General features: G+C 44.9%; 1 long non-coding RNA gene across 2 annotated transcripts in view; it reads left to right on the top strand.

Moving 5' to 3' along the window:
- LOC129047385 (uncharacterized) overlaps positions 1 to 11,286 on the top strand; it is a 29,779-nt gene extending 18,493 nt beyond the window's left edge. For both annotated transcript variants that reach the window (XR_008515318.2, XR_656961.4), the window contains one exon: positions 10,618 to 11,286. This is a non-coding gene — a long non-coding RNA (uncharacterized LOC129047385). The remainder of the gene's footprint in view (positions 1 to 10,617) is intronic.
- Positions 11,287 to 15,098: the final 3,812 nt, after the last annotated feature.

Genomic DNA, 15,098 nt, shown 5'->3' with positions numbered 1-15,098 from the left:
TTTACATCCATTCAATTGGCAAAAACTAAGAAGTATGGGCTGGGCGCTATGGCTCACACCTATAATCCCAGCACTTTGGGAGGCCGAGGTGGGAAAATCACTTGAACTCAGAAGTTCCAGGCCAGCCTGGGCAATACAGTGAGACCCCCGTCTCTACAAAAAAACTTAAAAAATAGCTAGGCATAGTGGTATGAACCTGTGTTCTCAGCTGCTTGGGAGACTGAGGTGGGAGGACTGCTTGAGCTGCGAGGTCAAGGCTGCGGTGAGCCATGATTGCACCACTGTACACCAGCCTGGACAACAGAGTGAGACCTTTCCTCAAAACAAACAAACAAAACACCCTCCCCAAAAAAAAACAAAAAATTAAGGGGTATGATAATACTTTCCTTTTTTTTTTTTTTTTTTTTTTTTTAAGAGATGGGATCTTGATATGTTGCCTAGGCTGGTCTTGAACTCCTGGGCTCAAGCAATCCTCCCACCTCAGCCTCCCAGAGTGCTGGGATTTCAGGCAAGAGCCACCATGCCTGGCCAACTTTCTAAAGAGAATATTGGTCAGTGAGATCTCTTATACATTAATGGTTGGTGTATAAATTGAATATCCACTCTGAAAAAACAATTTGTCATTATCTTGTGTTATTGAACAATCACATACCCAGATATTCGACTCTTGGGTATATACCCAGGAGAAATTCTTGCACAGGTACATCAGAAGACATCTGACAGGAGTGTAGCCAGTAGCACTGTATGTAAGAACACAAATAAAAGAACCATTCAAATGCCTGGTGACTACAGAGTGGATAGACTGTGGTGTACTCACACATGGAATATGACACAGCAGTAAAAATGAATGATACTCCTATTCATGCCACAACATGGATAATCTTAGTAACATAATTTTGAGCAATAAAGCAAGTCTTGAAGAGCACTCTTTTTATAAAGATCAAAAACAAGCAAAACAAAACAATATTTCATTTAGGCATCTATATAGATGACATTCTCAAATAGTGGTTACCTCTCGGAGGAGGCATGGATAGAACTAAGTGATCGATAACATTTAACTCTTGGGATGAGTGTTGAGCTCATTTTTTATTATATTATTTTTAAAAACAAACAATATATAATGTCTAATCCTCTAATGCTATTAGAATCTTCATTGCCTTCAAACTCAACTGGGTCAAGAAGTCCCCTTCTAGGTCAGACTACCACTCCCTTGAGTGATGATTGCTGCAACCATTTCTGGTGTGAATCATTTTATTGGTCAAGGTTCTCGGTTTTGCAGACAACAGAATCTGCAATACTCTGTTTAAACAGAAAGGGATGTATCACAAGGTATTAGGTACTAGATAAAGCTGAATTTTGAGACAATGTGTTGTGGTTGATGTAGCATCTTGGGCGATACTGGTTATGAGTGACATGAGGAAGGCTCTTAGGTCAGGTTCCAGAGAACAGAGTCTGACATGAATATTCTTGTTCCAGTGATTTATGAGAGGAGTCCTCTCAGAAGAAGAGGTGGGAGAGAAACAGGATAGGACAGAGGAAGAAAGCTAAGCAAGTGTGTGGATACTGTCTTCAGCCTGGACCCACAGGGAGCACTGGAGCATAAATTATACCACATAATTGGTTTCTGTTTGAGGCTGGTGGGATGGACCTTTGTACCCCAGAGAGGGTGCAGAACTTCCTGAAGGAGTTGACCACATTTGGTTGAGAATATGTGATTATTTAGAGAAGGAGCAGCTCACTGTCACAGCGACTGGGGCAGGGTGCACTGACCAGGGCAGAGCACCAACGGTGAGCCAATGCCACCCTGACCTCATGGGGGAAGGGTGGGGATAACCTGGGGCCAGATCAGAATTAGGTGGGGGTGGGACAGACCAGGACAGGAGAGGCTGGGAGGAGCAGAACCGAGAGGGTCTGTGTTTCCAAGCACAAGCCTGAGTTCTTTGAACCTCAGGCAGCACTGACCTTTCTTCCCCATCTGGGCATGAGAAGGACAGGACAAGCCCTTTCCTCAGTACTTTTTTTTTTTCTTTCTCTTTTTGAGACAGAGTTTGCTTTGTCACCCAGGCTGGAGTGCAGTGGTGTGATCTCGGCTCACTACCACCTCCGCCCCCTGGGTTCAAGCGATTCTCCTGCCTCAGCCACCTGAGTAGCTAGGATTACAGGTGCATGTCACCATGCGTGGGTAATTTTTGTATTTTTGGCAGAGATGGGGTCTCACCATGTTGTTCAGGCTGTCTCAAACTCCTGACTTCAAGTGATCTGCCCACCTTTCAAAGTGCTGGGATTACAGGCATGAGCCACTGCGCCCGGCCCCTTTCATCAGCGTCTCATTCCAGGTTCTGAGTCATGAGCACCTCACTTTGAGGTCCCTCTTTACGGGAAAAATCTCACCGCAGTGAGGACGTACCAGCCAGGAGTGGGGTGAGCAGGAGAGCTCCTAGGGCAGGGCCTTGCAGTTACTATGTAGCCCCCACCACCTCCCTGTTACTGGGGCAGAGAGAACCAAGCTTCTCTGTCAGCAGCCTCCTCCCTTCCCCTGCCCTTCGGCCTTGGCCTTGATCTCAAGCTAATGTGGTATCTGATTCATTAGGTGGTGGGCAGTTTTTCCCAAGCTGCCTGCCTCAGTCTGGACTGGAACATTCTGGCCTCACAGGAGGGCTGGCCCCTGCCCTCACAGGAAGCTTTAACCCTTGCTCTCCCAGCATGATTCTCCAGGGCCACAGGCTGGGGTTATGTTTTCTCCAGAGTGGCACCAAACGGAAGCTTGTGGAGAGTTTAGACACTCAACACACTTCCTCATTCTCCCCCAAGCCAGGCAGAAAATGCCTAATCTGAGTAAAAATAGTTTGTCCCCTGGCCCATCCCCTGTTGTAACACAGTTGTGACCCTGTGCCCTTTTACATAGACTTTCTGGGGTCACCACTGGTGACATCACTAGCCGAGTGGCCTTAGAATCCTTACCTCTGCTTTCTGCCTTTATTCCCCTCCCCCAGCCACATGCCTCCTCTCAGAGGTCAGGACCTGACCCCCTCCCCCCACAGAAATGTGTATTTTAATGATCACTCATGTGGAGAAGTAAAAGTCTACAAACTGAGGCAGGTCTGGGTGGGAGACATTTCAGGACAGGGTCTTCCAGTCCTCACATCCTACCAGGAGATGGATAGGACACTCCCTGGCAGGATAGGGGTGGGGGCTTGGCATGGGAGGAGGGCTTTCCTGGGCAGGAGGCCTTGGCCAGAGCGGTCCACCCCAGTCTAGCTAGCTTTCCTTCTCCCTTTATGTATTAGTCTGTTCTTGCTTTGCTATGAGGAAATACCTGAGGCTGGGTAACTAATAAAGAAAAGAGGTTTATTTTGGCTTATGGTTCTGCAGGCTGTCAGGAAGCATCTGCTTCTGGGGAGGCCTCAGGGAGCTTACAATTGCTGTGGAAGGCGGAGGGGAGCCAGTGTGTCACATGGCGAGAGAGAGAGAGAGAGAGAGAGAGAGAGAAGATGGGAGGCGCCACACTCTTTTAAACAAGCAGATCTCTCGTAACTCAGCGAGAAATCACTCATTATTGCAAGGACAGCACAAAGCCATTCATGAGGGATCTGCCCCTGAGACCTAAACACCTCCCACTAGGCCCCACCTCCAACACTGGGGATCACATTTCAACTGAGATTTGGAGGGGATGAACACCCATACCATATCACCCTAGTCCTCACCTTGGGGGATGCTGACGGAAAGATGGAGTCTGTTTTTTACCCCTCACTGCTTTGGTGGGAAATCACCCTGTGATCTGGGTCAGGATGCCATGTTCCAATCCAAAAGGTGCCAACTTCCTCTTTCTCTTTTCCCTGCTCTTGTCCAGCCTTAGCATCTGCTCCTGCCCCAGCCTCAGCGATGCCTGTCTCTTTGGCCGCTGTGCTCAGTGTGTGTCTTTTGCCTCCAGTAGCCCATGGGTAGGAGAGAGCAGAATCTGGATGCCGCACCCTCAGCCCGTCCCTTCTGTGCTCTGCATTCCCCCCACCTTTGACCCTCTGGTTTTATTGATTCATCCTTCTTTCTTGCATTTTAGTCTCTAAGTCAATTAGTTCTTGTCTGTAGCCTATAAACATGATAAAGCCTCCATTATTTTAAAAAGTCCCCAAATCTCCCTCTACCAAACCTCCTTTTTAATTTTTTAAGTGATTTTTTAAATTTGTTTGCATTTATGGGGCACATGTGTAATTTTGTTACATTGATATTTTGTATAGTGGTGAAGTCAGGGCTTGTGGTGGATCCATGGTTGGAGTAACATACATTGAACCCATTAAGTGATTTCTCATCATCCACCCCCCTCCACCCTCTCGCCCTTCCAAATTTCCATTGTCTGTCATTCCACACTCTACTTCCATGTGTACACATTATTTAGCTCCCACTTATAAGACAGAACACGTGGTATTTGTTTTTCTGTGTCTGAGGTGTTTCACTTAGGATAATAGCCTCCAGTTCCACCCATGTTGCAGTAAAAGACATGATTTCCTTATTTTTTATGGCTGAAAAACCATCCTACCCCGCATTCTCACCTCTCCCTTTTCCCTTGTCTTTTTTTTTTTTTTTGAGACAGGGCTTTGCTCTGTTGCCCAGGCTGGAGTGCAGGGGCATGATCACAGCTTGCTGTAGCTTTGAACTCCTGGGCTCCAGTGAGCCTCCCACCTCCCTTGTCTTTATCAGAGCCAAACCCTACAAGATTACCAAGTAGACAAACAAAGCACATGCTTGAGGCACCAACAAAGAAGGACAACACAGCAAATAAGCGTTATTGAATGGGAGAAGGGGAAGGACAGTTATTTTTAATACAAATTTGCAGGTAAGTTAACTGCCATTAAAATAATTTAGAAAGTTTATTTTAATTTTAACATTTATATATTTTTATGTTATGTTGAAAATAAAAAAACTCACTTTGTATTACTTGTAGGAGGATGGAAACCATAATCTTTTAAAGATGTTAATTCAGCCCTGCGGTCAAACCTCTTCCTCACCTCTTACTCGTCAACTCCCTGCAACTTCAGACACCATCACGTCCTAACCGCTCCTCTGGAGGTCACCAATGAGCATCACTGTGATAAATCCAGTGGGCGTGGTTCATGGTCAGCTGTGACCCTCTCGGCAGAAGTCAACTGTATTCTCCAATAGCTGGTTCCCTTCCACTTCTTACTCCTCTCCCTTCCTGACTTCCTCAAGGTTCTTCTTCCTGGAAATGTTTGTGTTGTTGGAGCTCTGAGCTGGGTCTTTTCTATCCTTCTCCACAGCTCACCCCTCCTATGGTTTCAGTCACCATCTACACTTAGGTTACTTCTAAATATCTTCCCAGCTCACCCTTGGCTCCTTAGCTCTAGGCCTTTATATCCAACCATGAACTCTTTCAGGTACTTAAATTCACTAAGTCCAAAATTGATTCCTTATCTCCCCCATGAACCCTTCCTTCTCCAGCCTTCCCTGTGTCAGTGAAAAGCATCTTCATCCACTCAGGCCCCAAGCTCAAGCCTTTCTCTCCTATGACCCTGCCTACAACCAACAGTCCTGTTGGCTCCACTTCCTCAAAAGCTTGAATTTGCTCACTTCTCTCCACTTTCATGGCCACCTCCCTTGTCCTAGTCACTGTTACAATTGGCAGGTCACAACTGCCTCCTATTGGGCTTCCCAGTCTCTACTTCCTCAACCCATTTTCCATGCTGAAGCCAATCTGGTGAGGTTTCTATGGGTCCTCGTCGGCTCAGCATAAATCCAAGCTCCTAAGGTGGCATTCCAGACTTCCCACGTTCTGGTTCCTGACACCACCTCAGCATAGCTCTTCTCACTCTTGGCTACCTGCTGTCTGCTCCAGTAGTAGTTAACTACCTTGAGCTTCCCCTCCACCCCCATCACACTGTTGCTCCCCTCTGCCACCTGGGCTGCCCTTTCCCTCCTCCTCTTCCTCCTACTGTTTTTTTTTGGGGGGGGACGGGGGGACAATCATGACTGGGCAAGTGGTGATGGTGACTTGGACTTGGGTGGTAATGATGGAGGTGGTGAGAATTGGTAAGATTCTGAACATATTTTGAAGGCGGATACAACAGGACTTGTTGATGGATTTGGATGTGTGGGGAGAGAAAAAAGAAAGGAACCCAGATTTTTTTTTGTTTTTTGCCTGAGCAACTGGAAGGAAGGAGTTGCACTGAGATGGGAAGATAGTGGGAAGTGTGGGTTTGGGTGGGAAGATAAGGAGGACAGTTTTAGATGTGTTAATGGAAATGCCCCTTAGAAATCCAGTCAGGTCTTAAGAGTCTGGATTCAGGGGACTGATCTGAGCTGGAGCTGCACATTTGTGAGTCATCAGTGTGTGGGTGGTATTTAAAACCACAAGAGTGGGCCAGCCGCAGTGGCTCATGCCTGTAATCCCAGAACTTTGGGAGGGGTGAGAGGATCCCTTGAGGCCAGGAGTTTGAGACCAGCCTGGGCAACATAGCAAGATCCTGTCTCTACAAAAAGTAAATAAATAAATAGGCCAGCATGATGGCACATGTCTGTAGTCCTAGCCACTGGGGAGGCTGAGGCAAGAGGATGCCCGGGAGTTCGAGGCTGCAGAGAGCTATGATCACACCACTGCACCCCAGCATGGGTGACAGAGCAAGACCTTGTCTGTAAAATAATAATAACAAAAATCATAAATAAAAAGAGATAAAACCACAAGAGTAGATGTGGGCACCAAGGATATGAATGTGAATAGAAAATAGATGAGGCCCAGGAGCCCCCAGAGCCTCTGACATTAAGAGGCTGGAGAGAAGACCTGGAGAAGGAAGAGGTAGTCATATAGGAGGAAAATCGGAAAACGTAGCATCCCAGAAGCCTAGAGAAATAGGTGTTTGAAGGAGGAGGAAGTGATCAGCTGTGTCAAAGATCAAGTAAGCAGAGGTCTGAGAATTGAGTGAATAAGATTTAATAAGAGGAAGGTCATTAATGATGGTGACAAGAGCAGTGTCAGGAAATGGTGTGAGCAAAAGCTTTTTGTAACATGTTCAAGAGAGAAAGGACAGAGGAATTGGAGTAGTTGGGTAGACAATTCTTTCAAGAAATTTTGCTGTAAAAAAGGTATAGTAAGATGGGTGTGAGCTGGAGGGAAAGTTAGGATCATGAGAGGTTTCTTCTTCTTCTTCTTCTTTTTTTTTTTTTTTTTTTTGAGACAGAGTCTCGCTCCGTTGCCCAGGATGGAGTGCAATGGTGCGATCTTGGCTCACCGCAACCTCTGCTTCCCAGGTTCAAGCGATTCTCCAACCTCAGCCTCCCAAGTAGCTGGGACTTCAGGTGCCTGCCATCACACCTGGCTAATTTTTGTATTTTAAGTAGGACAGGGTTTCATCATGTTGGCCAGGCTGGTCTCCAACTCCTGACCTCAGGTGATCCACCCACCTCGGCCTCCCAAAGTGCTGGGATTACAGGCATGAGCTACTGTGCCTGGCCCATGAGATTATTTTTTTTCAAGGATATGGTAAATAACAGCAGATTTTTTCTGTGTATTTCTGAGATCGATCCAGTAGAGAAGGAAAAGAGAGACAAGAGAAGAGAAATATTTAAGGAACTGAATCCTTGTGTTGAGAGAGGAGGAGATCCATTTCCCAAGCACAGAGGCTGGCCCTGGCTGGGAGGGACCTGAGCACCACTGCACTCCCCTGGGGAGCCCTTCCTAAGGCACCTGCCTGGCTTCCGGTTTCACTTCCCTCGGCTCCAGTGTCTGCTCTTTGTAGAAGTCTTTTCTGACCACCCTTCTAGAATGATGTTCTTCATCACTCTCTTTTGCTTTACTTTTTTTCTCCTTTACTGTCATTTGTAGCACTTCTCATAATATAGCAAATTTATTTTCTGTTTTCCTTACTACCACAAAAGTTTCATGAGGGAAGAGACTTAGTCTTATTTGCCACTGTATCCCCAGCTGTTAGAATAGTTCCTGGCATGCAGTAGCTGCCCCCCCACCCAATATTTGAGAAAGAAGGAATAAGTGAGTCTTTTCTCCATGCCCATTGCAACATGCTCAGTTCTCGTTCTACCCTTATTTTCATTCCGTTCATCTATAACTCACATCTCTTCCCATTCTCCTTCCCCATCCGTCCAAACAAACATTCAGGCCCATTTCTGCTGTCATTCTCATCATGTCCCTACCATCATCTCCCCGTACCATCCTCACCCCATGTGTACCCATCTTCATCTCGTTTATGTTTTATCTCCTCCTCCCTTCCGCTAATTCCCCTTCTAACTCTTGTCGCCTTTCTGATCTCTGTCCCTATCAACATCCCCTCTCCTCATCCTCATTGCCTTTTGATGCCACCATTGTGGCTAGCCTCGTTCTGTTGCCATTGCCAATGAGTGTCTGTTCCATCTCTCTCCCCTTCCATTCCTTTGTCATCGACAAGAGGTCTCCATCTCTGCCACCATCCCTTCCCCATTCCCTTCTGCCCACCCAGGGGAAGACAGACAGCTTTGCACTGTGTGTCTAGAAGCTGCCAGGGACATAGTTAATATAAGCAACTGTGGGAAGAAAGACAGAGGGAACTGCTTCTTCTCACTTAGTGACTTCAGTAAATATTAACAAGCATATTTCACGAACCAGCACTATTTCCTGCAACAGACATAATAAATGACTTTCTGAAATTTCTAAAGTATGCTTTTACAAATATTGGCATTATCACAAGCCTTGGGACTAGGGTTCCAAGCCTGAGAGATTAAAATAGTCTTTGTGCTAAAAAACAATCTGACTTCTCAGAAGGCCGTCTTCTTCTTTATTTATAATGTCAAGAAACCCTGGAACAGTGTCTATAAGTTATGAAAAACAGAGCAATTGAAATGGAATCTCACTTGGGACCCCAGTCACTGCTCCAGACTGACCAGTCAGTGGACAAGGCTTCTCGCATTGCTCACCAGGTTATAACTACTCTGTATTCTTCTTACCTTCAAGAAGAATTATCAAGGTGGGGTGCGGTGGCTCATGCCTGTACTGCCAGTGCTTTGAGAGGCTGAGGCAGGCAGATGACTTGAGGTCAGGAGTTCAAGACCAGCCTGGCTAACATGGTGAAACCTCGTCTCTACTAAAAATACAAAAAATTAGTCTGGCATTGTGGTTCATGCCTGTAGTCCCAGCTACTCAGGAAGCTAAGGCAGGAGAATCACCTGAACCTGGGAGGCAGAGGTTGCAGTGAGCCGAGATCACATTACTGCACTCCAGCCTGGGCGACAGAGTGAGACTCTGTCCCCCCCACCCCCCAGAAAAGAGGAATTATCAGCCCTGCACCTGAATAAAGTATTTTCAGATTCTTGAGATTTTTTCCCCTCTTATTTACTTGTTTAAACTGACACATAACAATTGTATATATTTATGGGGCACAATGGGATGTTTTGATACAGGTACATGTTGTATAATGATCAAATTAGGGTAATTAGCATATCCATCACATCATACATTTATCATTTCTTGGGTGAGAACATTAAGCATTTTGTCCTCTCTCTAAGTTTTTCTTCCCCTCTACACCAATTTTGTGCACACATAGTACACACACACACACAAACATATTCTTGTTCAGCCTTGCCCAGAATGGTCACAAATTGGCATAGAGAGGAAAAGAACTTTAGAGAGAGGACAAAATGCACACACACACACACACACACACACACACACACACACACACACACTAGTTATTGTCACATACACACAAAACTATTATTCCCAGTATAATTATGATTCCTCATGTAACTTTGTTTCTAGTTATCTTAGTAAGCTACCAACACAAGAGTATAGGTCTCAATTCTCAATTCTCAATACTTTGTCTTTGGCATTTTCTGGAATGTACAGTAGTGTTCTTTACTAAGGAGGGCACACATTTTTTTCACGGCTAGAATAAAATCACAATATATGTGGTTTTGTAAAAATCACAGTTGAATTTGCTACCATTCCTGTTGTATGTAAATTTGACTTATAAGAAAGAATACTTATTTGAACCAGGTATTCAAATATTATTATTTGACCAGGGTCAAATACAAATATTATTAGACCAGGGTCTAATAAATGTTTCTAACATAGGGATAAATTGTCATTAAGGCCAGCCAAGTAGAGTCCTTGAACTCCGTCATTTTCTCTTCTAGACAATGTTTGGATTTGCCTTGCCAATTTAACAATCCTCTGAGAATGCTATTTTGTTCAAGGTCCATATTAACCAAGCTCCTTCAGACTGACATCTTTTTCTCTATTTTCTGTAAATTATGAAACATTTTTTTCCTCATGTGTATGGTGAGAACAAACAACAATTTATTTGCTCATTCTCCCTTTGATGGGCACCTGAATTACCTTTAGTTTTTGTCTACAACAAAACATGCTGATATTAACATTTTAGTTTATTTGATCTGGTTCTGTAAATCTGTACACAAAATTTCTAAAAGTCATGAACCTAGGAGTAGAGTTGCTAGGTTGTAGGGTATTACATTTTCAACTTTACCAGGTACTGCCAAACCTTTCCCCAAAGTGGTTGCACCAATTCTGTATTCCATCAGCAGTGTATGAGAATCTTATTATGACAGAAACTTCATGTGCCTTCTCAGATTCCTCTAACTGCCTTCTTTTCTCTTTCTAAGCACCCAAACTGCACCTGGTCACCTGTCTACATTCAGATTTGGATGAAACCCACACCATGGAGGCAGCCAGAAGCCCATGGGAGATGTCTGGATGCACAGAGGAATAGCTCCATGTGATGCAAACCTTGACTAATGGGAACAGGAAAAGGGAGGAAACCAGGAAGATAAATTTGCCTCCCTTCTCATTGCCCCTTGCAACTCTTCCCACTTGAAGCATGACCACATTTAATGAACAACCTGCTGTGTCTCTTGGAAGCTTGCTGCAAAGCAGCAATCAGCACAATAACATTGTATTGTATCTTCCTCTGCTTCACTTCTCTTCCTCCCTCACCCTCACTGCCCTGAGCTGGCACATCCCAAAGAAAGCACTACCACATTAATCCTTGTCTCAGACTCTGCTTTCAAGAGGATCCAGGTGAAGGAAATTCCTATTACTCCACCTCTTCACCAACTCTTCAAATGTCAGACTTTAAAAATGGTGTCATTTTGTTGAGTGTATCTCATTGTGGTTTTAATTTGCATGTTCCTGATTACAAATGGGGTTGGCTAACTTTTCCTATGTTTATTGGATTTCTTCATTTGTGAAGTGCTTAAGTTTTCTACTGATTTTTCTATTGGGTTGTCTCTTTCTTTTATTTCTTTCTTTCTTTCTTTTTAAGACAGAATCTTGCTCTGTTGCCCTGGCTAGAGTGCAGTGATATAATCATAGCTCACTGAAACCTCGAACTCCTGGGCTCAAGCAATTATCCCATCTCAGCCTCCCAAGTAGCTGGTACTACAGGTGTGCACCACTACCACCATGCCTGGCCTTTTTTTTTTCCCCCATAGAGACAGGTCTTACTATGTTGCTCAGGCTGGTCTTGAACTCCTGGCATCAAGTGATCCTCCTACCTCAGCCTCCCAAAGTGCTGGGATTACAGGTGTGAGCCACTGCACCCAGCCTTTTTTTTAAAAAAAAAGAAAAAGTGGCTCACTCCTGTAATCCCAGCACTTTGGAAGGCCGAAGTGGGCAGATTAGTTGAGGACAGGAGTTCAAGACCAGCCTGGCCAACATGGTGAAACCCCACCTCTACTAAAAATACAAAAATTAGCCAGTTGTGGTGGTGTGCGCCTGTAATCCCAGCTACTTGGGAGGCTGAGGCAGGAGAATCGCTTGAACCTAGCAGGTGGATGTTGCAGTGAGCCAATATTGCACCACTGCACTCCAGCCTATGTGACAGAGCAAGACTCTGTCTCAAAAAATAAATAAAAAAGAAAAAAGAAAAAAATGGATTTGTAAGATGTTCCAGTTAACTACTGCTATATAACAAATTACTCCAAAACTCGGTGACATAAAACAATTATTTTACTAGGCTCGTGAATTCTATGGATAATTAATTTAGACAGGACACAGTAGGTATGGCTTGTGTCTGCTCTGTGATGTCTGGGGATTCAGCTGGTAAGACTCAAAGTCTGGAAGTGACTCAGTGGCTGAGGGGTAAAATTATCTCGAGGTATTTCACTAATATGTCTTGTGGTTGATGCTGACTATTGTTTGGGGCCTCAGCTGGGGCAACTGGCTAGAAAACCTTCATGGAGTTTCTCCGTGTGATCTGTGCTTCTTCAAGCACAGGCCTCTACACAGTCAGAATTCTTACATGTCAGCTCAGGGCTTCAAAGGCGAGTGTCCCAGGTAAACCAGGCAGCAGTGTACGGCCTTGAACGTTACTTCTGTTGCATTCTGTTGGTTATAAGTGAATCTCTAAAGGTGAGCAGATATAGGTCTTTCGTCTCAGTGGAGGGAATGTCAAGGTCACATTGTACAGAAGTGCGTGGAATTGGAGTTATTGTTGCAGCCGTCTTTGGAAAATACATCTGCCACATCCTGCTCTTTATATTTTCTGGATACTAGTCCCTTATTGATTATATATGCTGCAAATATCTTCTCCCACTCTGAGGATTAGTTTTTTTGCTGCCTTAATGATAACTTTTGTTGAACAGAAGTTTACTTTAATTTGGCAAAATGATCAATCAGTTCCTTTATGGTTGGTGCTGTAGATGTCTTAATAACAGTGAAACCATGAAGCAAGCTATTCTTTTATAATGCCTTCTGAAAGCTTTATGATTTTGTCTTTCACATTTAGGTAGTTACACAGTTACTATGCAATTTATTGCTGCTTGACTCCAAATCCAATCTTCTTTGCCCTGCTTTGTAATACTGGAGCCAGACCTTGTAAACATTTCTCCTTTGTCACCTGACACAATGGTAGATCTTGCCAGAAGAGATTGCTGGAGGCACATTGCCAGAGGAAGGGGCTCCTCTTCCTGGTTCTGGTGCTTTTCCTTCTTTTTTTTTTTTTTTTTTTTTTGAGGAGCTTTGCCCTGTTGCCAGGCTGCAGTGCCGTGGCGCGATCTCGGCTCACTGCAACCTCCGCCTCCCGGGTTCAAGCAATTCCCCTGCCTCAGCCCCCTGAGTAGCTGGGACTACAGGTGCGTGCCACTACGCCCAGCTAATTTTTTGTATTTTAGTAGAGACAGAGTTTCACCATGTTGGCCAGGATGGTCTGAATCTCCTGATCTCATGATCTGCCCAGCTCGGCCTCCCAAAGTGCTGGGATTACAGACACGAGCTGCTGTAACAGACACGGCCGCTTTTCCTTCTTGTTCCACTGGTGTGGATGCCAGCAGGCAGTTTCCCAGCTAGGCACCCCCACAACAGGTGGTTTCCTAGCAAGTTTCACCAGTGCCCCAGTGGACAGTTTCCTTCCTGCCACCCTGGTCTGTGGTACCTTCTCTCCCATCCAGTGGAGCACAATGACACCCTCTACAGGGAGGTCTGAATCTCAGCCTCAGCCTCAGCCTCCCAAAGTGCTGGAATTACAGGCATGAGACACCGTGCCTGGCCTCTCCATGTCTTAATTATCGTATTTTACAATAAGTCTTGGTAGCTGATAAAGCATGTTCTTCCTCCATTTTAATTTTCTTTAACAGTATGTTGAATTTTTATCAAATCCTTTTTTTCTGCCTTTAATTAGATGATCTCATATTTTCTTCTTTAATTCATGGGCAGCTCTATTCCAAGCTTACTCCTTTCCTTGGTACTCTGCCTTCACCATAGAGAGGGTGTCTGCTCCCTACATCTGCTATGCCTGTATTATTCGGAGTTCTCTGCACATTTAATTTAGTTAACCCCTTGTGACTAGTTAATCATTATTTTCTTTTCTTCTTCTTCTTCTTTTTTCTTTTTTTTTTTTTTGAGACAGTCTTGCTCTGTTGCCCAGGTTGGAGTGTGTTGGCGCAAATCACAGTTCAGCCTCGACCACCTGGGCTAAAGCAATTCTCCCACCTCAGCCTCCCAAGTAGCTGAGACTATAGGCACATACCACCACCATGCTCAGCTACATTTTTTGTTATTCTTCATAGAGGTGAGGTCTCACTATGTTGCCCTGGCTGGTCTCAAACTCCTGGGCTCAAGCGATCCTCCCACTTCAGCCTCTCAAAGTGCTAGCATTACAGACGTGAGCCACTATGCCTGGCCTAGTAATTCTTTATATTAAAATTTCCCTGTTCAAATTACTGGTATGGTTTCTTTTTCCTGACTGGAACCTGATTGACGAATCAGTCAGATTTAATCCTCCTGGAAAATATTTCATACACGGTATGAGATTAGAGTTCAACTTCATTTTTTCCATCCAGATAGCCAATTGTCTGAGCGCCATGTTTTGGAAAGAACATCCTCCCCCTATTGTTCTTTGGTGACGGATCTGTCATATATCAGGAATCCATATATGCTTGGGTCCATTTCTAGCCTGTCTGTTTTACCCATTTTTCTATTTGTGCCTGCACTAATCCCTCCATGTCTTTTTTTTTCTTTTCTTTTTTTGAGACAGAGTCTCACTCTGTCTCCCAGGCTGGAGTGCAGTGGCATGATCTTGGCTCACTACAACCTCTGCCTCCTGGGTTCAAGCAATTCTCCTGCCTCAGCCTCCTGAGTAGCTGGGATTACAGGTGCGTGCCACCAGGCCTGGCTAATTTTTGTATTTTTAGTAGAGATGGGATTTCACCATGTTGGCCAGGTTGGTGTCAAATTCCTGACCTCATGATCCACCCGCCTTAGGCTCCCAAAGTGCTAAGATTACAGATGTGAGCCACCGTGCCTGGCCCCTCTGTGTCTTTTTTTTTTTTTTTTTTTTTTTTTTGAGACGGAGGCTTGCTCTGTCGCCCAGGCTGGAGTGCAGTGGCGCAATCTAGGCTCACTGCAAGCTCCGCCTCCCGGTTCACACCATTCTCCTGCCTCAGCCTCCCAAGTAGCTGGGACTACAGGTTCCCACCACCATGGTCAGCTAATTTTTTATATTTTTAGTAGAGACGGGGTTTCACCGTGTTAGCCAGGTTGGTCTCGATCTCCTGACCTCGTGATCTGCCCACCTCGGCCTCCCAAAGTGCTGGGATTACAGGCGTGAGCCACCATGCCAGGTCCTCTCTGTGTCTTAATTATCGTA

Source organism: Pongo abelii, chromosome 1, assembly GCF_028885655.2.
Source record: "Pongo abelii isolate AG06213 chromosome 1, NHGRI_mPonAbe1-v2.0_pri, whole genome shotgun sequence".
In the NCBI taxonomy this organism is placed as follows: domain Eukaryota; kingdom Metazoa; phylum Chordata; class Mammalia; order Primates; family Hominidae; genus Pongo; species Pongo abelii.
This window is presented reverse-complemented; position numbering and strand designations above follow the sequence as displayed.